The following is a 26,247-nucleotide window of genomic DNA, read 5'->3' as shown; positions in this document are numbered from 1 at the left end:
CTGCCCGCGCTGTACCTATGCTGTGTATACATGGTGTAGTAGTGTGTGTGAGGGGGAGGCTGGCACTGCCCGCGCTGTACCTGTGCTGTGTATACATGGTGTAGTAGTGTGTGTGAGGGGGAGGCTGGCACTGCAGCTGCCCGCGCTGTTCCTGTGCTGTGTATACATGGTGTAGTAGTGTGTGTGAGGGGGAGGCTGGCACTGCCGCTGCCCGCGCTGTACCTGTGCTGTGTATACATGGTGTAGTAGTGTGTGTGAGGGGGAGGCTGGCACTGCCGCTGCCCGCACTGTACCTGTGCTGTGTGTACATGGTGTAGTAGTGTGTGTGAGGGGGAGGCTGGCACTGCCGCTGCCCGCACTGTACCTGTGCTGTGTGTACATGGTGTAGTAGTGTGTGTGAGTGGGAGGCTGGCACTGCTGCTGCCCGCGCTGTACCTATGCTGTGTATACATGGTGTAGTAGTGTGTGAGGGGGAGGCTGGCACTGCCCGCGCTGTACCTGTGCTGTGTATACATGGTGTAGTGTGTGTGAGGGGGAGGCTGGCACTGCCCGCGCTGTACCTGTGCTGTGTATACATGGTGTAGTAGTGTGTGTGAGGGGAGGCTGGCACTGCCGCTGCCCGCGCTTTACCTGTGCTGTGTATACATGGTGTAGTAGTGTGTGTGAGGGGGAGGCTGGCACTGCCGCTGCCCGCGCTGTACCTGTGCTGTGTATACATGGTGTAATAGTGTGTGTGAGGGGGAGGCTGGCACTGCCCGCGCTGTACCTGTGCGGTGTATACATGGTGTAGTAGTGTGTGTGAGGGGGAGGCTGGCACTGCCCGCGCTGTACCTGTGCTGTGTATACATGGTGTAGTAGTGTGTGTGAGGGGGAGGCTGGCACTGCCGCTGCCCGCGCTGTACCTGTGCTGTGTATACATGGTGTAGTAGTGTGTGTGAGGGGGAGGCTGGCACTGCCCGCGCTGTACCTGTGCTGTGTATACATGGTGTAGTAGTGTGTGTGAGGGGGAGGCTGGCACTGCCGGCGCTGTACCTGTGCTGTGTATACATGGTGTAGTAGTGTGTGTGAGGGGGAGGCTGGCACTGCCCGCGCTGTGCCTGTGCTGTGTATACATGGTGTAGTAGTGTGTGAGGGGGAGGCTGGCACTGCCGCTGCCCGCGCTGTACCTGTGCTGTGTATACATGGTGTAGTAGTGTGTGTGAGGGGGAGGCTGGCACTGCCCGCGCTGTACCTGTGCTGTGTATACATGGTGTAGTAGTGTGTGTGAGGGGGAGGCTGGCACTGCTGCTGCCCGCGCTGTACCTGTGCTGTGTATACATGGTGTAGTAGTGTGTGTGAGGGGGAGGCTGGCACTGCCCCTGCCCGCGCTGTACCTGTGCTGTGTATACATGGTGTAGTAGTGTGTGTGAGGGGGAGGCTGGCACTGCCGCTGCCCGCGCTGTACCTGTGCTGTGTATACATGGTGTAGTAGTGTGTGTGAGGGGGAGGCTGGCACTGCCCGCGCTGTACCTGTGCTGTGTATACATGGTGTAGTAGTGTGTGTGAGGGGGAGGCTGGCACTGCCGGCGCTGTACCTGTGCTGTGTATACATGGTGTAGTAGTGTGTGTTCTCTCTTCCCCCCCCCCCTGTCGTTCTCTCTCCCCCCCCCCTGTCGTTCTCTCTTCCCCCCCCCCCTGTCGTTCTCTCTTCCCCCCCCCTGTCGTTCTCTCTTCCCCCCCCCCTGTCGTTCTCTGTTCCCCCCCTGTCGTTCTCTGTTCCCCCCCTGTCGTTCTCTGTTCCCCCCCTGTCGTTCTCTCTTCCCCCCCCCTGTCGTTCTCTCTTCCCCGCCCCCCTTGTCGTTCTCTCTTCCCCGCCCCCCCTGTCGTTCTCTCTTCCCCCCCCTGTCGTTCTCTCTTCCCCCCCCCTGTCGTTCTCTCTTCCCCCCCCCCCCTGTCGTTCTCTCTTCCCCCCCCCCCCTGTCGTTCTCTCTTCCCCCCCCTGTCGTTCTCTCTTCTCCCCCTCCTCTCGTTCTCTCTTCTCCCTCCTCTCGTTCTCTCTTCCCCCCCCCTGTCGTTCTCTCTTCCACCCCCCTGTCGTTCTCTCTTCCCCCCCCCGTCGTTCTCTCTCCCCCCCCCCTGTCGTTCTCTCTTCCCCCCCCTGTCGTTCTCTCTTCCCCCCCCTGTCGTTCTCTCTTCTCCCCCCCTGTCGTTCTCTCTTCTCCCCCCCCCCTGTCGTTATTTCTTTCCCCCCCCCTGTCGTTCTCTCTTCCCCCCCCCTGTCGTTCTCTCTTCCCCCCCCCTGTCGTTCTCTCTTCCCCCCCCCCTGTCGTTCTCCCTTCCCCCCCCCTGTCGTTCTCCCTTCCCCCCCTGTCGTTCTCCCTTCCCCCCCTGTCGTTCTCCCTTCCCCCCCTGTCGTTCTCCCTTCCCCCCCTGTCGTTCTCCCTTCCCCCCCTGTCGTTCTCCCTTCCCCCCCTGTCGTTCTCCCTTCCCCCCCTGTCGTTCTCCCTTCCCCCCCTGTCGTTCTCCCTTCCCCCCCTGTCGTTCTCCCTTCCCCCCCTGTCGTTCTCCCTTCCCCCCCTGTCGTTCTCCCTTCCCCCCCGTGTCGTTCTCTCTTTCCCCCCCCCTGTCGTTCTCTCTTCCCCCCCCCCTGTCGTTCTCACTTCCCCCCCTGTCGTTCTCTCTTCCCCCCTTGTCGTTCTCTCTTCCCCCCCTGTCGTTCTCTCTTCCCCCCCTGTCGTTCTCTCTTCCCCCCCTGTCGTTCTCTCTTCCCCCCCTGTCGTTCTCTCTCCCCCCCCTGTCGTTCTCCCTTCCCCCCCCTGTCATTCTCTCTTCCCCCCCCCCCGTTGTTCTCTCCCCCCCCTGTCGTTCTCTTCCCCCCCCTTGTCGTTCTCTTTCCCCCCCCCTGTCGTTCTCTCTTTTCCCCCCCTGTCGTACTCTGTTCCCCCCCCCCTGTCGTTCTCTGTTCCCCCCCCCTGTCGTTCTCTGTTCCCCCCCCCTGTCGTTCTCTGTTCCCCCCCCCCCGTCGTTCTCTGTTCCCCCCCCTGTCGTTCTCTGTTCCCCCCCCCGTCGTTCTCTGTTCCCCCCCCTGTCGTTCTCTCTTCTCCCCCCTCCTCTTGTTCTCTCTTCTCCCCCCTCCTCTCGTTCTCTCTTCCCCCCCCCTGTCGTTCTCTCTCCCCCCCCCCCTGTCGTTCTTTTTTTCCTTCCCCCCCTGTCGTTCTCTCTCCCCCCCCTGTCGTTCTCTCTCCCCCCCCTGTCGTTCTCTCTCCCCCCCCTGTCGTTCTCTCTTCTCCCCCCCCTGTCGTTCTCTCGTTCCCCCCCCTGTCGTTCTCTCGTCCCCCCCCCTGTCGTTCTCTCGTCCCCCCCCCTGTCGTTCTCTCGTCCCCCCCCCTGTCGTTCTCTCTTCCCCCCCCCCTGTCGTTCTCCCTTCCCTCCCTGTCGTTCTCTCTTTCCCCCCCCCTGTCGTTCTCTCTCCCCCCCCTGTCGTTCTCTCTTCTCCCCCCCTGTCGTTCTCTCTTCTCCCCCCCCTGTCGTTCTCTCTTCTCCCCCCCCTGTCGTTCTCTCGTTCCCCCCCCTGTCGTTCTCTCGTTCCCCCCCCTGTCGTTCTCTCGTCCCCCCCCCTGTCGTTCTCTCTTCCCCCCCCCCTGTCGTTCTCCCTTCCCTCCCTGTCGTTCTCTCTTTCCCCCCCTCCCTGTCGTTCTCTCTTTCCCCCCCTGTCGTTCTCCCTTCCTCCCCTGTCGTTCTCCCTTCCCCCCCTGTCGTTCTCCCTTCCCCCCCTGTCGTTCTCCCTTCCCCCCCTGTCGTTCTCCCTTCCCCCCTGTCGTTCTCCCTTCCCCCCCTGTCGTTCTCCCTTCCCCCCCTGTCGTTCTCCCTTCCCCCCCTGTCGTTCTCTCTTCCCCCCCTGTCGTTCTCTCTTCCCCCCCTGTCGTTCTCTCTCCCCCCCCTGTCGTTCTCTCTCCCCCCCCTGTCGTTCTCCCTTCCCCCCCCTGTCGTTCTCTCTTCCCCCCCCCCCCGTTGTTCTCTCCCCCCCCTGTCGTTCTCTTCCCCCCCTTGTCGTTCTCTTCCCCCCCCCCCTGTCATTCTCTCTTTCCCCCCCCCTGTCGTTCTCTCTTTCCCCCCCCCTGTCGTACTCTGTTCCCCCCCCCTGTCGTTCTCTGTTCCCCCCCCCTGTCGTTCTCTGTTCCCCCCCCCCCGTCGTTCTCTGTACCCCCCCCCCCGTCGTTCTCTGTTCCCCCCCCGTCGTTCTCTGTTCCCCCCCCTGTCGTTCTCTCCTCCCCCCCCTGTCGTTCTCTCTTCCCACCCCCCCTGTCGTTCTCTCTTCTCCCCCCTCCTCTTGTTCTCTCTTCTCCCCCCTCCTCTCGTTCTCTCTTCCCCCCCCCTGTCGTTCTCTCTCCCCCCCCCCTGTCGTTCTTTTTTTCCTTCCCCCCCTGTCGTTCTCTCTCCCCCCCCCTGTCGTTCTCTCTCCCCCCCCTGTCGTTCTCTCTCCCCCCCCTGTCGTTCTCTCTCCCCCCCCCTGTCGTTCTCTCTTCTCCCCCCCCTGTCGTTCTCTCTTTCCCCCCCCCCTGTCGTTCTCCCTTCCCTCCCTGTCGTTCTCTCTTTCCCCCCCCCTGTCGTTCTCTCTCCCCCCCCTGTCGTTCTCTCTTCTCCCCCCCCTGTCGTTCTCTCTTCTCCCCCCCCTGTCGTTCTCTCGTCCCCCCCCCCCTGTCGTTCTCTCGTCCCCCCCCTGTCGTTCTCTCTTCCCCCCCCCTGTCGTTCTCCCTTCCCTCCCTGTCGTTCTCTCTTTCCCCCCCTCCCTGTCGTTCTCTCTTTCCCCCCCTGTCGTTCTCCCTTCCTCCCCTGTCGTTCTCCCTTCCCCCCCTGTCGTTCTCCCTTCCTCCCCTGTCGTTCTCCCTTCCCCCCCTGTCGTTCTCCCTTCCCCCCCTGTCGTTCTCCCTTCCCCCCCCTGTCGTTCTCCCTTCCCCCCCTGTCGTTCTCCCTTCCCCCCCTGTCGTTCTCCCTTCCCCCCCCTGTCGTTCTCCCTTCCCCCCCTGTCGTTCTCCCTTCCCCCCCTGTCGTTCTCTCTTCCCCCCCTGTCGTTCTCTCTTCCCCCCCCTGTCGTTCTCTCTTCCCCCCCCTGTCGTTCTCTCTTCCCCCCCCCTGTCGTTCTCTCTTCCCTCCCCCTGTCGTTCTCCCTTCCCCCCCCCCTGTCGTTCTCCCTTCCCCCCCCCTGTCGTTCTCTCTTCCCCCCCCCCTGTCGTTCTCCCTTCCCCCCCCTGTCGTTCTCTCTTTCCCCCCCCCCTGTCGTTCTCTCTTCCCCCCCCCCGTCGTTCTCTCTTCCCCCCCCCCCCTGTCGTTCTCTCTTCCCCCCCTCCTCTCGTTCTCTCCTTTTAGTGTAATTTATTCTCGATCAATGACAGGCCAACACTGTCACGTGTGTGTGTGTGTGTGTGTGTGTGTGTGTACTATGAGTAGCGATGATGACACATTGGATCTGTTCATTTCATGTTCTGCTGAGTAACTTGTCTGTCTGGGGGGCTCTGAGTCACCCAGCGTGGGGGCAGCTACTGTCATACCAGGGACAGACTCATAGCTCCCTCTATCTGTGTCACTGTGTCACCCTGCGGGGGAGGGACAGACTCATAGCTCCCTTCTGTCTGTGTCACTGTGTCACCCTGCGGGGGGAGGGACAGACTCATAGCTCCCTTCTGTCTGTGTCACTGTGTCACCCTGCGGGGGGAGGGACAGACTCATAGCTCCCTCTATCTGTGTCACTGTGTCACCCTGCGGGGGAGGGACAGACTCATAGCTCCCTTCTGTCTGTGTCACTGTGTCACCCTGCGGGGGGAGGGACAGACTCATAGCTCCCTTCTGTCTGTGTCACTGTGTCACCCTGCGGGGGGAGGGACAGGCTCATAGCTCCCTTCTGTGTGTGTCACCCTGCGGGGGGAGGGACAGACTCATAGCTCCCTTCTGTCTGTCACTGTGTCACCCTGCGGGGGGAGGGACAGACTCATAGCTCCCTTCTGTCTGTCACTGTGTCACCCTGCGGGGGGAGGGACAGGCTCATAACTCCCTTCTGTCTGTGTCTGTACAGTATATTAGCGCAATGAAACATTGTTATAGCTACAAAACACCTCACTCTCTCTGTCCCCCATCCTTTTTTCTCCCCCCCCACTTCCTTCTCACATCTCACCCCCCGTCCCTCTCACCCCCCGTCCCTCTCACCCCCCCGTCCCTCTCACCCCCCCCGTCCCTCTCACCTATTCCTCCCCCATCCCTCTCACCTCTTCCTCCCCCGTCCCTCTCTCACCTCTTCCTCCCCCGTCCCTCTCTCACCTCTTCCTCCCCCGTCCCTCTCTCACCTCTTCCTCCCCCGTCCCTCTCTCACCTCTTCCTCCCCCGTCCCTCTCTCAACTCTTCCTCCCCCGTCCCTCTCACCCCCCGTCCCTCTCACCCCCCCGTCCCTCTCACCCCCCCCGTCCCTCTCACCTATTCCTCCCCCATCCCTCTCACCTCTTCCTCCCCCGTCCCTCTCTCACCTCTTCCTCCCCCGTCCCTCTCTCACCTCTTCCTCCCCCGTCCCTCTCTCACCTCTTCCTCCCCCGTCCCTCTCACCTCTTCCTCCCCCGTCCCTCTCACCTCTTCCTCCCCCGTCCCTCTCACCTCTTCCTCCCCCGTCCCTCTCTCACCTCTTCCTCCCCCGTCCCTCTCTCACCTCTTCCTCCCCCGTCCCTCTCACCTCTTCCTCCCCCGTCCCTCTCACCTCTTCCTCCCCCGTCCCTCTCACCTCTTCCTCCCCCGTCCCTCTCACCTCTTCCTCCCCCGTCCCTCTCTCACCTCTTCCTCCCCCGTCCCTCTCTCACCTCTTCCTCCCCCGTCCCTCTCTCACCTCTTCCTCCCCCGTCTCTCTCTCACCTCTTCCTCCCCCGTCCATCTCTCACCTCTTCCTGCCCCGTCCCTCTCTCACCCCCTATACCTTTCTCTCACCCCTGTCCCTCTCACCTCTTCCTCCCCCATCCCTCTCACCTCTTCCTCCCACCTCTTCCTCCCCCGTCCCTCTCTCACCTCTTCCTCCCCCGTCCCTCTCTCTAACGTCTCTCTCCCCTCTTTTCCTCTCCCCAGGCTGTCACAGTGACCCCAGACACCATGCTGCCTCCTTAGCCCCTCGACTCCGACCTGTGAAACCGCACAGATAGAAACGGTACCTTCAGTGTGTGTGTGTGTGTGTGTGTGTGTGTGTGTCCAGTGATCTCCCAGGTCCTGCGGTTACAGCCTCTCTTCTCCACGTTGCTCCCACACATTCCCTCATCCCACCCTCTCCAGCCTGTGTCTCCCCACTGCTGGATGAAGTCTCCCCAATGATCCCCCAGGTCCTGCGGTTACAGCCTCTTCTCCACGTCGCTCCCACACCTTCCCTCATCCCATCCTCTCCAGCCCGTGTCTCCCAACTACTGGATGAAGCCTCCCCAGTGATCCCCCAGGTCCTGCGGTTACAGCCTCTTCTCCACGTCGCTCCCACACCTTCCCTCATCCCATCCTCTCCAGCCCGTGTCTCCCCACTGCTGGATGAAGTCTCCCCAGTGATCCCCCAGGTCCTGCGGTTACAGCCTCTTCTCCACGTCGCTCCCACACCTTCCCTCATCCCATCCTCTCCAGCCCGTGTCTCCCAACTGCTGGATGAAGCCTCCCCAGTGATCCCCCAGGTCCTGCGGTTACAGCCTCTTCTCCACGTCGCTCCCACACCTTCCCTCATCCCATCCTCTCCAGCCCATGTCTCTCCACTGCTGGATGAAGCCTCCCCAGTGATCCCCCAGGTACTGCGGTTACAGGCTCTCTTCTCCACGTCGCTCCCACACATTCCCTCATCCCATCCTCTCCAGCCCGTGTCGCCCCACTGCTGGATGAAGCCTCCCCAGTGATCTCCCAGGTCCTGCGGTTACAGCCTCTCTTCTCCACGTCGCTCCCACACATTCCCTCATCCCATCCTCTCCAGCCCGTGTCTCCCCACTACTGGATGAAGCCTTCCCAGTGATCTCCCAGGTCCTGCGGTTACAGCCTCTCTTCTCCACGTCGCTCCCACACATTCCCTCATCCCTTCCTCTCCAGCCCGTGTCTCCCCACTGCTGGATGAAGTCTCCCCAGTGATCTCCCAGGTCCTGCGGTTACAGCCTCTCTTCTCCACGTCGCTCCCACACACGTTCTCATCTCATCCTCCCGTCTTACTTTTGGGCGTCTTGATCTTGTAATCTCTCTTGGATCCCAGTTGAGTTCATCTTTGTCCAACGATGGTCATTCCTTCTCGTGATATGTCTGGCGCACCGCCATTTTCTTCACGTTGTCTGCAGTTTGTGAATTATCTTCGCATTTAGGGTCCAAGTGTCACATCCGTACGTGAGCGCGAGCAGGATACACGGGTCACATCCGTACGTGAGCGCGGGCAGGATACACGGGTCACATCCGTACGTGAGCGCGGGCAGGATACACGGGTCACACCCGTACGTGAGCGCGGGCAGAATACACGGGTCACACCCGTACGTGAGCGCGGGCAGGATACACGGGTCACACCCGTACGTGAGCGCGGGCAGAATACACGGGTCACACCCGTACGTGAGCGCGGGCAGGATACACGGTTCACACCCGTGCGTGAGCGCGGGCAGGATACACGGGTCACACCCGTACGTCCCATTTCAATGTCTTGAACCGTTCTTCACGTTGCAGTGTAAAGCTTCGGTGACGCGATGTCTCCCTTACTGATCCATATCTTGCGTATCTTCATGTTCTTTGAGGGATGATGCGGCCTTCACGCGAACATGACTTAATATCAATGTACGCGTCTTCTTAATGCGTTTTAAACCACGGAGGTGTAGACCGTCAAACGCTTTGTTGTCATCTACAAATACTGGTAGATGGTACTCCTTACTTTGGGAAATCCCTTCTTCTACGACGTGCTCCGTTGTGTCCTATACACTTCAAAATCCCACTTGTTCTCTAGGCCGCGCGAAAGCCGAATAGCGAGAACCATCGTAAACATGTTGGAAGTGATGGGAAGTGGACTGGGTGTTCTTCAGGCCTTTGTCTCCTCTCTTGTGCATGAGGATAACTATGGTATAATATAATAATAATAATTGTTTGTTCTTGTATAGAGCTGCTCGTTTTACGTAGCGCGTTACAGAGACATTTTGCAGGCGCAGGTCCCTGCCCCGTGGAGCTTACAATCTATGTTTTTGGCGGCTGGGGCACAGGGAGATAAAGCGACTTGCCCATGGTGGCAAGGAGCCAACACCGGGAATTGAACCTGGTTTCCCTGCTTCAAACTCAGTGCCAGTCAGTGTCTTTCCTCACTGAGCCGATCCTTCTGGAAGGAGCTGTCCCCCGTTCTTCCAGCCGCGTGTGAAGAGTATTACACAGATTCTCTGTACTTCTCCCCCCCGCTTCTTCCAGGGTTTCTCTTGTAATTCCCTCTTCCCCAGGAGCCGTCCCGTTCCTCATGGCTGTTCTTGCCTTTGCCACTTCTTCGGGAAGGACACGTGGTACATCATTTGGTGGCTTCTTCTCACTGGTCCTCTGCTGGATTATTCCCGGCGTGACCCGTGTCCTCACACAGTGTCACGCAGAAGTCTCCACCCTCTATGATAATAGCCCGGTCTGTTCTAGTTCCATCGTCTTGTTTGAGCTCCACGATTTGGTGCTTCATCTTCTTTAAGCTTTTGTTATCTTCGCTAGTCTTCCTCACCACATCAGTTATGTTCTCTCGCAGCTTCAGTTCCACCTTCGCCGATCGCCTCGCACAGATGTGCGTCTTCACTTGGGTCTTGGGATTGCGTCAAATCTTGTTGCTTCCTCATTCGTTGTTTTGTCTCGTCGGATAATTTCTTTTCCTGTTTTTTTGTTGGCGATTTGTTCCTCCCGTTTCCTCCACAATCTTCCTAACTTCTCCATCATCGTTTGTTGACGTGTCCCTGTGTATTTCGGGCAAACGGAAGCGATTTTTACTCGCTCTATTTTAAATTGTCCGGTGTTCTTGATGTTGATTGTTTGTTTGTCTTCTTTTTAATCCATTTTCTTCTTCCCATCTTCACCGTCACATGTAATTTTCAGCGAACCCATCGGTGTCAGAACGGTTAAGGACTGATGTCTTCAATCCCAGGTTTCTTGTTAATTAGGATCTAGTCCGGTCCATTCTTGACCCCATTGGGTCCATGCCATGTCCATTCTGTATTTGGTTTCTTCTCTGAGAATGAATTCATGATGTAGCAGGTTTCCCATTCTGCAAATTCTCCCAATCTGTCCCCACGTTCATCCCTGTCCCCGTAACCCTCCTTGCCCACGGTATGCTTCGTCTTTCTGGGGGGCACCCATCTTTGCATTGAAATCTCCCATAACCCTCTTGAGGTGACCATTTCCTTTTGTTGTTATGTTGTCCGATTTTCATGGCAGAAGTCTCCATGTCATTGTCCGCGCGGCTTCATGTTGGAGCGAACACTCGGATTATTTGAAGCCTGTATCTTTGTTGCCTGAAATGACGATTCTGTACGCTCTTTCCGATGAGCGTTCATACTCCACTGTTTCTCCATCTCTTGGTAACGATGAAGCTTCCACCACTGTTTCTCCATCTCTTGGTAACGATGAAGCTTCCACCACTGTTTCTCCATCTCTTGGTAACGATGAAGCCTCCACCACTGTTTCTCCATCTCTTGGTAACGATGAAGCTTCCACCACTGTTTCTCCATCTCTTGGTAACGATGAAGCCTCCACCACTGTTTCTCCATCTCTTGGTAACGATGAAGCTTCCACCACTGTTTCTCCATCTCTTGGTAACGATGAAGCCTCCACCACTGTTTCTCCATCTCTTGGTAACGATGAAGCTTCCACCACTGTTTCTCCATCTCTTGGTAACGATGAAGCCTCCACCACTGTTTCTCCATCTCTTGGTAACGATGAAGCTTCCACCACTGTTTCTCCATCTCTTGGTAACGATGAAGCCTCCACCACTGTTTCTCCATCTCTTGGTAACGATGAAGCTTCCACCACTGTTTCTCCATCTCTTGGTAACGATGAAGCTTCCACCACTGTTTCTCCATCTCTTGGTAACGATGAAGCTTCCACCACTGTTTCTCCTTCTCTTGGTAACGATGAAGCTTCCACCACTGTTTCTCCATCTCTTGGTAACGATGAAGCTTCCACCACTGTTTCTCCATCTCTTGGTAACGATGAAGCCTCCACCACTGTTTCTCCATCTCTTGGTAACGATGAAGCTTCCACCACTGTTTCTCCATCTCTTGGTAACGATGAAGCTTCCACCACTGTTTCTCCATCTCTTGGTAACGATGAAGCTTCCACCACTGTTTCTCCATCTCTTGGTAACGATGAAGCTTCCACCACTGTTTCTCCATCTCTTGGTAACGATGAAGCTTCCACCACTGTTTCTCCTTCTCTTGGTAACGATGAAGCTTCCACCACTGTTTCTCCATCTCTTGGTAACGATGAAGCTTCCACCACTGTTTCTCCATCTCTTGGTAACGATGAAGCTTCCACCACTGTTTCTCCATCTCTGGGTAACGATGAAGCCTCCACCACTGTTTCTCCATCTCTTGGTAAAGATGAAGCTTCCACCACTGTTTCTCCATCTCTTGCTAACGATGAAGCCTCCACCACTGTTTCTCCATCTCTTGGTAACGATGAAGCTTCCACCACTGTTTCTCCATCTCTTGGTAACGATGAAGCTTCCACCACTGTTTCTCCATCTCTTGGTAACGATGAAGCCTCCACCACTGTTTCTCCATCTCTTGGTAACGATGAAGCTTCCACCACTGTTTCTCCATCTCTTGGTAACGATGAAGCCTCCACCACTGTTTCTCCATCTCTTGGTAACGATGAAGCTTCCACCACTGTTTCTCCATCTCTTGGTAACGATGAAGCCTCCACCACTGTTTCTCCATCTCTTGGTAACGATGAAGCTTCCACCACTGTTTCTCCATCTCTTGGTAACGATGAAGCCTCCACCACTGTTTCTCCATCTCTTGGTAACGATGAAGCCTCCACCACTGTTTCTCCATCTCTTGGTAACGATGAAGCTTCCACCACTGTTTCTCCATCTCTTGGTAACGATGAAGCCTCCACCACTGTTTCTCCATCTCTTGGTAACGATGAAGCTTCCACCACTGTTTCTCCATCTCTTGGTAACGATGAAGCTTCCACCACTGTTTCTCCATCTCTTGGTAACGATGAAGCTTCCACCACTGTTTCTCCATTTCTTGGTAACGATGAAGCCTCCACCACTGTTTCTCCATCTCTTGGTAACGATGAAGCTTCCACCACTGTTTCTCCATCTCTTGGTAACGATGAAGCTTCCACCACTGTTTCTCCTTCTCTTGGGAACGATGAAGCTTCCACCACTGTTTCTCCATCTCTTGGTAACGATGAAGCCTCCACCACTGTTTCTCCATCTCTTGGTAACGATGAAGCCTCCACCACTGTTTCTCCATCTCTTGGTAACGATGAAGCTTCCACCACTGTTTCTCCATCTCTTGGTAACGATGAAGCCTCCACCACTGTCTTTCCATCTCTTGGTAACAATGAAGCTTCCACCACTGTTTCTCCATCTCTTGATAACGATGAAGCTTCCACTACTGTTTCTCCATCTCTTGGTAACAATGAAGCTTCCACCACTGTTTCTCCATCTCTTGATAACGATGAAGCTTCCACTACTGTTTCTCCATCTCTTGGTAACGATGAAGCTTCCACCACTGTTTCTCCATCTCTTGGTAACGATGAAGCTTCCACCACTGTTTATCCATCTCTTGGTAACGATGAAGCCTCCACCGCTGATTCGTCCCTGTTTTGTTCCTCGGTACTAGAATAGGTGGTCGCTTTCGGGCTCAAGGAGACCTTCATCTTTCCGTCTTGCTTCACTAAGGCCAACAATATCCCATTTAATCTTCTCAAGTCCCTCTCCCAGTTCTGGCCGTGCTGCTGCACCGGAGACCGGCTGCCAGGTGTAAGTAACCAGACTGAGGTGGGAATGAAAGCTGGTGTTTAACCTCCGAGGATTCTGATTCCTTCTAGCTCTCTCTTCTGGATAAGATTCTGATTCCTTCTAGCTCTCTCTCTTTTCTGGATAAGATCGATTCCTTCTAGCTGCCACCGTCCCGCCACTGTACTTCTTCCTGCGCGCCCGCTGCCACCGTCCCGCCACTGTACGTCTTCCTGCGCGCCCGCTGCCACCGTCCCGCCACTGTACATCTTCCTGCGCGTCCGCTGCCACCGTCCCGCCACTGTACGTCTTCCTGCGCGCCCGCTGCCACCGTCCCGCCACTGTACGTCTTCCTGCGCGCCCGCTGCCACCGTCCCGCCACTGTACGTCTTCCTGCGCGCCCGCTGCCACCGTCCCGCCACTGTACGTCTTCCTGCGCGCCCGCTGCCACCGTCCCGCCACTGTACTTCTTCCTGCGCGCCCGCTGCCACCGTCCCGCCACTGTACGTCTTCCTGCGCGCCCGCTGCCACCGTCCCGCCACTGTACGTCTTCCTGCGCGCCCGCTGCCACCGTCCCGCCACTGTACTTCTTCCTGCGCGCCCGCTGCCACCGTCCCGCCACTGTACATCTTCCTGCGCGCCCGCTGCCACCGTCCCGCCACTGTACGTCTTCCTGCGCGCCCGCTGCCACCGTCCCGCCACTGTACGTCTTCCTGCGCGCCCGCTGCCACCGTCCCGCCACTGTACGTCTTCCTGCGCGCCCGCTGCCACCGTCCCGCCACTGTACGTCTCCCTGCGAGCCCGCTGCCACCGTCCCGCCACTGTACGTCTTCCTGCGCGCCCGCTGTCACCGTCCCGCCACTGTACGTCTTCCTGCGCGCCCGCTGCCACCGTCCCGCCACTGTACTTCTTCCTGCGCGCCCGCTGCCACCGTCCCGCCACTGTACATCTTCCTGCGCGCCCGCTGCCACCGTCCCGCCACTGTACATCTTCCTGCGCGCCCGCTGCCACCGTCCCGCCACTGTACATCTTCCTGCGCGCCCGCTGCCACCGTCCCGCCACTGTACGTCTTCCTGCGCGCCCGCTGCCACCGTCCCGCCACTGTACGTCTTCCTGCGCGCCCGCTGCCACCGTCCCGCCACTGTACATCTTCCTGCGCGCCCGCTGCCACCGTCCCGCCACTGTACATCTTCCTGCGCGCCCGCTGCCACCGTCCCGCCACTGTACGTCTTCCTGCGCGCCCGCTGCCACCGTCCCGCCACTGTACGTCTTCCTGCGCGCCCGCTGCCACCGTCCCGCCACTGTACGTCTTCCTGCGCGCCCGCTGCCACCGTCCCGCCACTGTACGTCTTCCTGCGCGCCCGCTGCCACCGTCCCGCCACTGTACGTCTTCCTGCGCGCCCGCTGCCACCGTCCCGCCACTATACGTCTTCCTGCGCGCCCGCTGCCACCGTCCCGCCACTGTACGTCTTCCTGCGCGCCCGCTGCCACCGTCCCGCCACTGTACATCTTCCTGCGCGTCCGCTGCCACCGTCCCGCCACTGTACGTCTTCCTGCACGCCCGCTGCCACCGTCCCGCCACTGTACGTCTTCCTGCGCGCCCGCTGCCACCGTCCCGCCACTGTACGTCTTCCTGCGCGCCCGCTGCCACCGTCCCGCCACTGTACGTCTTCCTGCGCGCCCGCTGCCACCGTCCCGCCACTGAGGCAATGAGATAAGGACTTGAGGAAAGGTGTGTGTGTGTGTGTGTGTGTGTGTGTGTGTGTGTGTGTGTGTGTGTGTGTGTGTGTGTGTGTGTGTGTGTGTACATATATACAATTTATTGATTTATTTGTGAAGAGCCAACATATTCCGGAGTGTGTGGGGGGCGGAGTGTGTGGGGGGCGGAGTGTGTGGGGGGCGGAGTGTGTGGGGGGCGGAGTGTGTGGGGGGCGGAGTGTGTGGGGGGCGGAGTGTGTGGGGGGCGGAGTGTGTGGGGGGCGGAGTGTGTGGGGCACAATACATAATATATAATAGGAATAAGGGGCAATGTTGAAACAGAAGGTAAAATGGCTGCTCATTGTGGAGTGGAGTGTGCGCGCCCCCCGGGGGTGGAGTGTGCGCGCCCCCCACAGCGTGCCCCAATAGGCCACCTGACTTCGGGTCATCGCCTTGGTCTTTTCGTCTCTCTGGGGATCCAGTCGAGTTCCTTCTTTGTCCAGCGATGGTCATATCATCTCCTCGCGATACGTCCGGCCCCACCGCCATTTTATTTCCTTCCCCCGCGTGACGAGGTCACCGACTCTTTGTTTGCTCTCGGACCCAGCCATTAATTTGCCTGTCTCTGGGTAATACCCAGCATGCATCTCTCCATACGTCTCCGGGTAATACCCAGCATGCATCTCTCCAAACGTCTCCGGGTAATACCCAGCATGCATCTCTCCATACGTCTCTGGGTAATACCCAGCATGCATCTCTCCATACGTCTCCGGGTAATACCCAGCATGCATCTCTCCATACGTCTCTGGGTAATACCCAGCATGCATCTCTCTATACGTCTCCGGGTAATACCCAGCATGCATCTCTCCATACGTCTCTGGGTAATACCCAGCATGCATCTCTCTATATACGTCTCCGGGTAATACCCAGCATGCATCTCTCCGTACTTCTTTAAGTTGGCTGAAACCTCAGAATGAGTGCGGGTATACGATCGCGCGTCTTAAGATTCGTAGGTTACAGAGAAGCGTTTGATTCTGTCTGCGCCTCGGCGGTCCCACGTGGATTAAGGAGACAAAGTGTTGAAGCGTATACGTTAATATTATAACATGAACCGTTGGATTACATGAATATATAAGCAAGATACGGATCAGCGAGGGAGTGCGGCAGGGAGACACTGTCACCAGGATCAGCGAGGGAGTGCGGCAGGGAGACACCGTGTCCCCAGGATCAGCGAGGGAGTGCGGCAGGGAGACACCGTGTCACCAGGATCAGCGCGGTAGTGCGGCAGGGAGACACCGTGTCACCAGGATCAGCGAGGGAGTGCGGCAGGGAGACACCGTGTCACCAGGATCAGCGAGGGAGTGCGGCAGGGAGACACTGTGTCACCAGGATCAGCGAGGGAGTGCGGCAGGGAGACACCGTGTCACCAGGATCAGCGCGGGAGTGCGGCAGGGAGACACCGTGTCACCAGGAACAGCGAGGGAGTGCGGCAGGGAGACGCCGTGTCACCAGGATCAGCGAGGGAGTGCGGCAGGGAGACGCCGTGTCACCAGGATCAGCGAGGGAGTGCGGCAGGGAGACACCGTGTCACCAGGATCAGCGAGGGAGTGTGGCAGGGAGACACTGTGTCACCAGGATCAGCGCGGGAGTGCGGCAGGGAGACAGTGTCACCAGGATCAGCGAGGGAGTGCGGCAGGGAGACACTGTGTCACCAGGATCAGTAAGGGAGTGCGGCAGGGAGACACCGTGTCACCAGGATCAGCGAGGGAGTGCGGCAGGGAGACACTGTGTCACCAGGATCAGCAAGGGAGAGCGTCAGGGAGACACCGTGTCACCAGGATCAGCGAGGGAGTGCGGCAGGGAGACAGTGTCACCAGGATCAGCTAGGGAGTGTGGCAGGGAGACACTGTGTCACCAGGATCAGCGAGGGAGTGCGGCAGGGAGACACCGTGTCACCAGGATCAGCGAGGGATTGCGGCAGGGAGACGCTGTGTCACCAGGATCAGCGCGGGAGTGCGGCAGGGAGACGCCGTGTCACCAGGATCAGCGAGGCAGGGAGACACCGTGTCCCCAGGATCAGCAAGGGAGTGCGGCAGGGAGACAGTGTCACCAGGATCAGTGAGTGAGTGCGGCAGGGAGACACTGTGTCACCAGGATCAGCGAGGGAGTGCGGCAGGGAGACACTGTGTCACCAGGATCAGTAAGGGAGTGCGGCAGGGAGACACCGTGTCACCAGGATCAGCGAGGGAGTGCGGCAGGGAGACACCGTGTCACGAGGATCAGCATGGGAGTGCGACAGGGAGACACCGTGTCACCAGGATCAGTAAGGGAGTGCGGCAGGGAGACACCGTATCACCAGGATCAGCGAGGGAGTGCGACAGGGAGACGCCGTGTCACCAGGATCAGTGAGGGAGTGCGGCAGGGAGACGCCGTGTCACCAGGATCAGTAAGGGAGTGCGGCAGGGAGACACCGTGTCACCAGGATCAGTAAGGGAGTGCGGCAGGGAGACACCGTATCACCAGGATCAGCGAGGGAGTGCGACAGGGAGACGCCGTGTCACCAGGATCAGTGAGGGAGTGCGGCAGGGAGACGCCGTGTCACCAGGATCAGTAAGGGAGTGCGGCAGGGAGACGCCGTGTCACCAGGATCAGTAAGGGAGTGCGGCAGGGAGACACCGTGTCACCAAAGCTTCGAGTCACCTCCGATTTGTCAAAAAGATCTCCAGCATGGGGTCAAGAATGGACCGGACTAGATCCTAATTAACAAGAAACCCGTGATGGAAGACTGCACAGTCCTTAACCGTTCTGACACAAGGAGCGATCACGATGGGCTCGCTGCAGATTACATCTGAATGTGAAGATGGGAAGAAGAAGAAAATGGATTAAAAAGAAGACAACAAAACAATCAACAAACCGGGTCACGAAGATAGAAAGAAGACAAAAAAAAACGGATTAAAAAGACAAAAATATTCAACCTCAAGAATAACGGCCGAGAATCTCTGAAGAACCGCTAGCTTGCTCAAACTGCACAGGGAGGGGGGGGGAGGTCACGTTAACAAACGATGATGAAGAACTTAGGAGGATTGTAGATGAAGGCGCAGAACAAACGGGAGGAATCGCCAACAAAAAACAGGATAAGAACAAGTCTGACAAAAAACAATCAGTGATACACAAGATGCAAAATGAAGAATTGCATATTGATGAGCTATGTAAGATGATCCGCAATCTACTCACGGACAACTGTTCCGACCTTTTGGGTCTCATCAGTGTGAGGTTGGTTGCGGGCTACGCAATGTGAAGACCATTGGAGCAATTATTTTGGTTATCTTCATCCACAAGAGAGGAGACAAAGACCTCCAGACCAACCAGTCTTCTCCCAATCACTTCCAAGCGTTTTATGGAGATACTCGCTAATCAGGTGGGACAGATCCTGGACTTTGCCCGGCCCAGAGAGCTAGCGGGATTTCCCAAAGTAATGAATAAGATCTACCATCCAGCTTAGAATTCAGCATTTCATTCTGTCTACACCTCGGCGGTCCCACTACATGCATGAAGAAGACAAAGTGTTGGAGAAGCGTACGTTAATATTATAAAGAATATGTATGAGAATGTCACATCAAACGTTGGATTACATGAAGATATAAGCAAGGTAAGGATCAGCAAGGGAGTGCGGCAGGGAGACGCCGTGTCACCAGGATCAGCAAGGGAGTGCGGCAGGGAGACGCCGTGTCACCAGGATCAGCAAGGGAGTGCGGCAGGGAGACACCGTGTCACCAGGATCAGCAAGGGAGTGCGGCAGGGAGACACAGTGTCACTAGGATCAGCGAGGGAGTGCGGCAGGGAGACACCGTGTCACCAGGATCAGCAAGGGAGTGCGGCAGGGAGACACAGTGTCACTAGGATCAGCGAGGGAGTGCGGCAGGGAGACACCGTGTCACCAGGAGCAGCAAGGGAGTGCGGCAGGGAGACACCGTGTCACCAGGATCAGCGAGGGAGTGCTTCAGGGAGACACCGTGTCACCATGATCAGCGAGGGAGTGCGGCAGGGAGACACCGTGTCACGAGGATCAGCAAGGGAGTGCGGCAGGGAGACACCGTGTCACCAGGATCAGCGAGGGAGTGCGGCAGGGAGACACCGTGTCACCAGGATCAGTGAGTGAGTGCGACAGGGAGACACCGTGACACCAGGATCAGCGAGGGAGTGCGGCAGGGAGACACCGTGTCATGAGGATCAGCAAGGGAGTGCGACAGGGAGACACCGTGTCACCAGGATCAGCGAGGGAGTGCGGCAGGGAGACACCGTGTCACCAGGATCAGCAAGGGAGTGCGGCAGGGAGACACCGTGTCACCAGGATCAGCGAGGGAGTGCGGCAGGGAGACACCGTGTCACCAGGATCAGTGAGGGAGTGCGGCAGGGAGACGCCGTGTCACCAGGATCAGTGAGGGAGTGCGGCAGGGAGACACTGTGTCACCAGGATCAGTAAGGGAGTGTGGCAGGGAGACACCGTGTCACCAGGATCAGCAAGGGAGTGCGGCAGGGAGACACCGTGTCACCAGGATCAGTGAGGGAGTGCGGCAGGGAGACACCGTGTCACCAGGATCAGTAAGGGAGTGCGGCTGGGAGACACCGTGTCACCAGGATCAGCGAGGGAGTGCAGCAGGGAGACACCATGTCACCAGGATCAGTAAGGGAGTGCGGCAGGGAGACACCGTGTCACCAGGATCAGCAAGGGAGTGCGGCAGGGAGACACCGTGTCACCAAAGCTTCGAGTTACCTACGATTTGTCGACAAGATCTCCAGCAGCAAATCGGGGAACTCGCCGAAGCCGGTGAGAAAGTGGCTTCCATATGAGTCTCAGCGACACCACCGTGATGTTCAACAAACGTGTCACCTCTGCAAAGATCGGGATAAATGGAAGAGACCTAGAAGACGTGGAAGACGATGTCTACCTCACCCGGCGAGTAACGATGGTGGGAACCGTGTGAATGGAATGAACAGGAGAATGAAGATGGGACGGATGCGTGTGGAAGAAGCAAGTCAGAGGGGGTATAAATGTGTTCATTGTCCATCCCTGCTAGTCCTCACCTAGAAATAGGCCGAAACGTGGGAAAACCTGGGACAATAAAGCATTACTGCTCAGGTCCGTGTGCCGGCGTCTTTCTCCACCTGCGAGGAGACAACTGGTTGGAAAACGTCTCTCTTCCCCTTGCGTTGGGGTCGTGCTCACATCCGGATGTGAAACTTGGACCCTAAGTGCGAATATAATACTTAAGCTTCAGACAAGGCAAATAAGTATGGAGAGATGCATGCTGGGCATTATCCAGAGAAGTATGGAGAGATGCATGCTGGGTATTATCCAGAGAAGTATGGTGAGATGCATGCTGGGTATTAGCCGAAAGAGGAAAAAGAATGAATGGGCTCGAAACCATCAAAAGTCTGTCACCTCATCACACGGGGGAAGGAATTATAATGGCGGTGTGCCGGACATGTCACAAGAAGAAATGACCATTGGACAAAGATGGAACTCGACTGGATCACGAGTGATTAAAAGACCGAGGCGCCCAAAAGTTAGGAGGATGAGATGAGAACGTAAGTGGGAGCGATGTGGAGAAGAGAGGCTGTAACCGCAGGACCTGGGAGATCACTGGGGAGGCTTCATCCAGCAGTGGGGAGACACGGGCTGGAGAGGATGGGATGAGGGAATGTGTGGGAGCGACGTGGAGAAGAGAAGCTGTAACCGCAGGACCTGGGAGATCACTGGGGAGACTTCATCCAGCAGTGGGGAGACACGGGCTGGAGAGGATGAGATGAGGGAATGTGTGGGAGCGACGTGGAGAAGAGCGGCTGTAACCGCAGGACCTGGGAGATCACTGGGGAGGCTTCATCCAGCAGTGGGGAGACACGGGCTGGAGAGGATGGGGTGAGGGAATGTGTGGGAGCGACGTGGAGAAGAGAGGCTGTAACCACAGGATTTGGGAGATCACTGGGGAGGCTTCATCCAGCAGTGGGGAGACAAAGGCTGGGGAGGATGGGGTGAGGGAATGTGTGGGAGCGACGTGGAGAAGAGAGGCTGTAACCACAGGATTTGGGAGATCACTGGGGAGGCTTCATCCAGCAGTGGGGAGACACGGGCTGGGGAGGATGGGATGAGGGAATGTGTGGGAGCAACGTGGAGAAGAGAGGCTGTAACCACAGGATTTGGGAGATCACTGGGGAGACTTCACCCAGCAGTGGGGAGACAGGGGCTGGAGAGGATGGGATGAGGGAATGTGTGGGAGCGACGTGGAGAAGAGAGGCTGTAACCGCAGGACCTGGGAGATCTCTGGGGAGGCTTCATCCAGCAGTGGGGAGACACAGGCTGGAGAGGATGGGGTGAGGGAATGTGTGGGAGCGACGTGGAGAAGAGAGGTTGTAACCGCAGGACCTGGGAGATCACTGGGGAGGCTTCATCCAGCAGTGGGGAGACACGGGCTGGGGAGGATGGGATGAGGGAATGTGTGGGAGCGACGTGAAGAAGAGAGGCTGTAACCGCAGGACCTGGGGGGACTACATGCAGCAGTGGGGAGACACGGGCTGGAGAGGATGGGATGAGGGAATGTGTGGGAGTGACGTGGATAAGAGAGGCTGTAACCGCAGGACCTGGGAGATCACTGGGGAGGCTTCATCCAGCAGTGGGGAGACACAGGCTGGAGAGGATGGGATGAGGGAATGTGTGGGACCGACGTGGAGAAGAGAGACTGTAACCGCAGGACCTGGGAGATCACTGGGGAGATATTATTATTATTATTAATCTCCATTTCTTTTCCCTCCCTCAGTCTGGATGTATCGCTCACAGGATCAGTTCGGCTCCCGCTTTCCGCGAGATCCCTTCATCAACACAGCATGGAGCCCCCCCCACCCCAGACCATGGGCACCTGCGGGCAGGTGAGGGAAAGACTGGCACTGCCCGTGCTGTACCTGTGCTGTTTATACATGGTGTAGTAGTGTGTGTGAGGGGGAGGCTGGCACTGCCTGCGCTGTACCTGTGCTGTGTATACATGGTGTAGTAGTGTGTGTGAGGGGGAGGCTGGCACTGCCCGCGCTGTACCTGTGCTGTGTATACATGGTGTAGTAGTGTGTGTGAGGGGGAGGCTGGCACTGCCCGCGCTGTACCTGTGCTGTGTATACATGGTGTAGTAGTGTGTGTGTGAGGGAGGCTGGCACTGCCGCTGCCCGCGCTGTACCTGTGCTGTGTATACATGGTGTAGTAGTGTGTGAGAGGGAGGCTGCCGCTGCCCGCGCTGTACCTGTGCTGTGTATACATGGTGTAGTAGTGTGTGTGAGGGGGAGGCTGGCACTGCCGCTGCCCGCGCTGTACTTGTGCTGTGTATACATGGTGTAGTAGTGTGTGTGAGAGGGAGGCTGGCACTGCCCGCGCTGTACCTGTGCTGTGTATACATGGTGTAGTAGTGTGTGTGAGGGGGAGGCTGGCACTGCTGCTGCCCGCGCTGTACCTGTGCTGTGTATACATGGTGTAGTAGTGTATGTGAGGGGGAGGCTGGCACTGCCCGCGCTGTACCTGCGCTGTGTATACATGGTGTAGTAGTGTGTGTGAGGGGGAGACTGGCACTGCCGCTGCCCGCGCTGTACCTGTGCTGTGTATACATGGTGTAGTAGTGTGTGTGAGGGGGAGGCTGGCACTACCGCTGTCCGCGCTGTACCTGTGCTGTGTATACATGGTGTAGTAGTGTGTGTGAGGGGGAGGCTGGCACTGCCCGCGCTGTACCTGTGCTGTGTATACATGGTGTAGTAGTGTGTGTGAGGGGGAGGCTGGCACTGCCCGCGCTGTACCTGTGCTGTGTATACATGGTGTAGTAGTGTGTGTGTGAGGGAGGCTGGCACTGCCGCTGCCCGCGCTGTACCTGTGCTGTGTATACATGGTGTAGTAGTGTGTGTGAGAGGGAGGCTGGCACTGCCGCTGCCCGCGCTGTACCTGTGCTGTCTATACATGGTGTAGTAGTGTGTGAGAGGGAGGCTGCCGCTGCCCGCGCTGTACCTGTGCTGTGTATACATGGTGTAGTAGTGTGTGTGAGGGGGAGGCTGGCACTGCCGCTGCCCGCGCTGTACCTGTGCTGTGTATACATAGTGTAGTAGTGTGTGTGAGGGGGAGGCTGCCGCTGCCCGCGCTGTACTTGTGCTGTGTATACATGGTGTAGTAGTGTGTGTGAGGGGGAGGCTGGCACTGCCCGCGCTGTACCTGTGCTGTGTATACATGGTGTAGTAGTGTGTGTGAGGGGGAGGCTGGCACTGCCGCTGCCCGCGCTGTACTTGTGCTGTGTATACATGGTGTAGTAGTGTGTGTGAGAGGGAGGCTGGCACTGCCCGCGCTGTACCTGTGCTGTGTATACATGGTGTAGTAGTGTGTGTGAGGGGGAGGCTGGCACTGCTGCTGCCCGCGCTGTACCTGTGCTGTGTATACATGGTGTAATAGTGTATGTGAGGGGGAGGCTGGCACTGCCCGCGCTGTACCTGCGCTGTGTATACATGGTGTAGTAGTGTGTGTGAGGGGGAGACTGGCACTGCCGCTGCCCGCGCTGTACCTGTGCTGTGTATACATGGTGTAGTAGTGTGTGTGAGGGGGAGGCTGGCACTGCCCGCGCTGTACCTGTGCTGTGTATACATGGTGTAGTAGTGTGTGTGAGGTGAAGGCTGGCACTGCCCGCACTGTACCTGTGCTGTGTATACATGGTGTAGTAGTGTGTGTGAGCGGGGAGGCTGGCACTGCCCGCGCTGTGCCTGTGCTGTGTATACATGGTGTAGTAGTGTGTGTGAGGGGAGGCTGGCACTGCCGCTGCCCGCGCTGTACCTGTGCTGTGTATACATGGTGTAGTAGTGTGTGTGAGGGGGAGGCTGGCACTGCCGCTGCCCGCGCTGTACCTGTGCTGTGTATACATGGTGTAGTAGTGTGTGTGAGGGGGAGGCTGGCACTGCCGCTGCCCGCGCTGTACCTGTGCTGTGTATACATGGTGTAGTAGTGTGTGTGAGGGGGAGGCTGGCACTGCTGCTGCCCGCGCTGTACCTGTGCTGTGTATACATGGTGTAGTAGTGTATGTGAGGGGGAGGCTGGCACTGCCCGCGCTGTACCTGCGCTGTGTATACATGGTGTAGTAGTGTGTGTGAGCGGGAGGCTGGCACTGCCCGCGCTGTACCTGTGCTGTGTATACATGGTGTAGTAGTGTGTGTGAGGGAGAGGCTGGCACTGCCCGCGCTGTACCTGTGCTGTGTATACATGGTGTAGTAGTGTGTGTGAGGGGGAGCCTGGCACTGCCGCTGCCCGCGCTGTACCTGTGCTGTGTATACATTGTGTAGTAGTGTGTGTGAGGGGGAGGCTGGCACTACCGCTGTCCGCGCTGTACCTGTGCTGTGTATACATGGTGTAGTAGTGTGTGTGAGGGGAGGCTGGCACTGCCCGCGCTGTACCTGTGCTGTGTATACATGGTGTAGTTGTGTGTGAGGGGGAGGCTGGCACTGCCGCTGCCCGCGCTGTACCTCTGCTGTGTATACATGGTGTAGTAGTGTGTGTGAGGGGGAGGCTGGCACTGCCCGCGCTGTACCTGTGCTGTGTATACATGGTGTAGTAGTGTGTGTGAGGGGGAGGCTGGCACTGCCGCTGCCCGCGCTGTACCTGTGCTGTGTATACATGGTGTAGTAGTGTGTGTGAGGGGGAGGCTGGCACTGCCCGCGCTGTACCTGTGCTGTGTATACATGGTGTAGTAGTGTGTGTGGGGGGAGGCTGGCACTGCCACTGCCCGCGCTGTACCTGTGCTGTGTATACATGGTGTATTAGTGTGTGAGGGGAGGCTGGCACTGCCCGCACTGTACCTGTGCTGTGTATACATGGTGTAGTAGTGTGTGTGAGGGGGAGGCTGGCACTGCCCGCGCTGTACCTGTGCTGTGTATACATGGTGTAGTAGTGTGTGAGGGGGAGGCTGGCACTGCCCGCGCTGTACCTGTGCTGTGTATACATGGTGTAGTAGTGTGTGTGAGGGGGAGGCTGGCACTGCCCGCACTGTACCTGTGCTGTGTATACATGGTGTAGTAGTGTGTGTGAGGGGGAGGCTGGCACTGCCCGCGCTGTACCTGTGCTGTGTATACATGGTGTATTAGTGTGTGAGGGGAGGCTGGCACTGCCGCTGCCCGCGCTGTACCTGTGCTGTGTATACATGGTGTAGTAGTGTGTGTGAGGGGGAGGCTGGCACTGCCCGCGCTGTACCTGTGCTGTGTATACATGGTGTAGTAGTGTGTGAGGGGGGAGGCTGGCACTGCCCGCGCTGTACCTGTGCTGTGTATACATGGTGTAGTAGTGTGTGTGAGGGGGAGGCTGGCACTGCCCGCGCTGTACCTGTGCTGTGTATACATGGTGTAGTAGTGTGTGAGGGGGAGGCTGGCACTGCCCGCGCTGTACCTGTGCTGTGTATACATGGTGTAGTAGTGTGTGTGAGGGGGAGGCTGGCACTGCCGCTGCCCGCGCTGTACCTGTGCTGTGTATACATGGTGTAGTAGTGTGTGTGAGGGGGAGGCTGGCACTGCCCGCGCTGTACCTGTGCTGTGTATACATGGTGTAGTAGTGTGTGTGAGGGGGAGGCTGGCACTGCCCGCGCTGTACCTGTGCTGTGTATACATGGTGTAGTAGTGTGAGTGAGGGGGAGGCTGGCACTGCCCGCGCTGTACCTGTGCTGTGTATACATGGTGTAGTAGTGTGTGTGAGGGGGAGGCTGGCACTGCCCGTGCTGTACCTGTGCTGTGTATACATGGTGTAGTAGTGTGTGTGAGCGAGGCTGGGACTACCGCTGGATGTGAGGGGGAGGATGGCACTGCCGCTGGATGTGAGGGGGGGGGGCTGGCACTGCCGCTGGATGTGAGGGGGAGGATGGCACTGCCGCTGGATGTGAGGGGGAGGATGGCACTGCCGCTGGATGTGAGGGGGGGGGCTGGCACTGCCGCTGGATGTGAGGGGGGGGGGCTGGCACTGCCGCTGGATGTGAGGGGGGGGGCTGGCACTGCCGCTGGATGTGAGGGGGAGGATGGCACTGCCGCTGGATGTGAGGGGGGGGGCTGGCACTGCCGCTGGATGTGAGGGGGGGGCTGGCACTGCCGCTGGATGTGAGGGGGGGGGCTGGCACTGCCGCTGGATGTGAGGGGGAGGGCTGGCACTGCCGCTGGATGTGAGGGGGGGGGCTGGCACTGCCGCTGGATGTGAGGGGGGGGGCTGGCACTGCCGCTGGATGTGAGGGGGAGGATGGCTGTGTGTGTGTCACTGCCGCTGTCTAACATCTCTCCCCCCCCCTTTTCTCTCACCCCCCCCTTTCTCTCCCCCCCCCCTTTCTCTCCCCCCCCCCCTTTCTCTCCCCCCCCCCTTTCTCTCCCCCCCCCCTTTCTCCCCCCCCCCCCTTCTCTCCCCCTCCCCCCTTCTCTCCCCTCCCCCCTTCTCTCCCCCTCCCCCTTCTCTCCCCCTCAGATGTTCTTCCAACATCAGCCAGTCACAGCTCCCTCCTCACCTGCCATCTGGTCATGTGACTAACATCGGTCACCCCAGCAAACCTTATTACCCTCTGGGGTAAGTGTTGTGTCCTGAGGGGATG

At 58.1% G+C, this 26,247-nt stretch overlaps 1 long non-coding RNA gene across 1 annotated transcript; it reads left to right on the top strand.

Annotated features, from left to right (window-relative positions):
* Nucleotides 1-7,026: 7,026 nt before the first annotated feature.
* Nucleotides 7,027-26,222, top strand: LOC142481332 (uncharacterized). The gene is made up of 3 exons (XR_012795747.1): nucleotides 7,027-7,156; nucleotides 21,442-21,550; nucleotides 26,124-26,222. It is a non-coding gene; the product is annotated as an uncharacterized LOC142481332 (long non-coding RNA).
* The last annotated feature ends 25 nt before the right edge of the window (nucleotides 26,223-26,247 follow it).

The sequence above is a fragment of the Ascaphus truei genome, unplaced genomic scaffold (assembly GCF_040206685.1).
Source record: "Ascaphus truei isolate aAscTru1 unplaced genomic scaffold, aAscTru1.hap1 HAP1_SCAFFOLD_2533, whole genome shotgun sequence".
NCBI classification, from domain to species: Eukaryota; Metazoa; Chordata; class Amphibia; order Anura; family Ascaphidae; genus Ascaphus; species Ascaphus truei.
The sequence above is the reverse complement of the archived record's forward strand: the minus strand, read 5'-3'. Positions and strand labels throughout refer to the sequence as shown.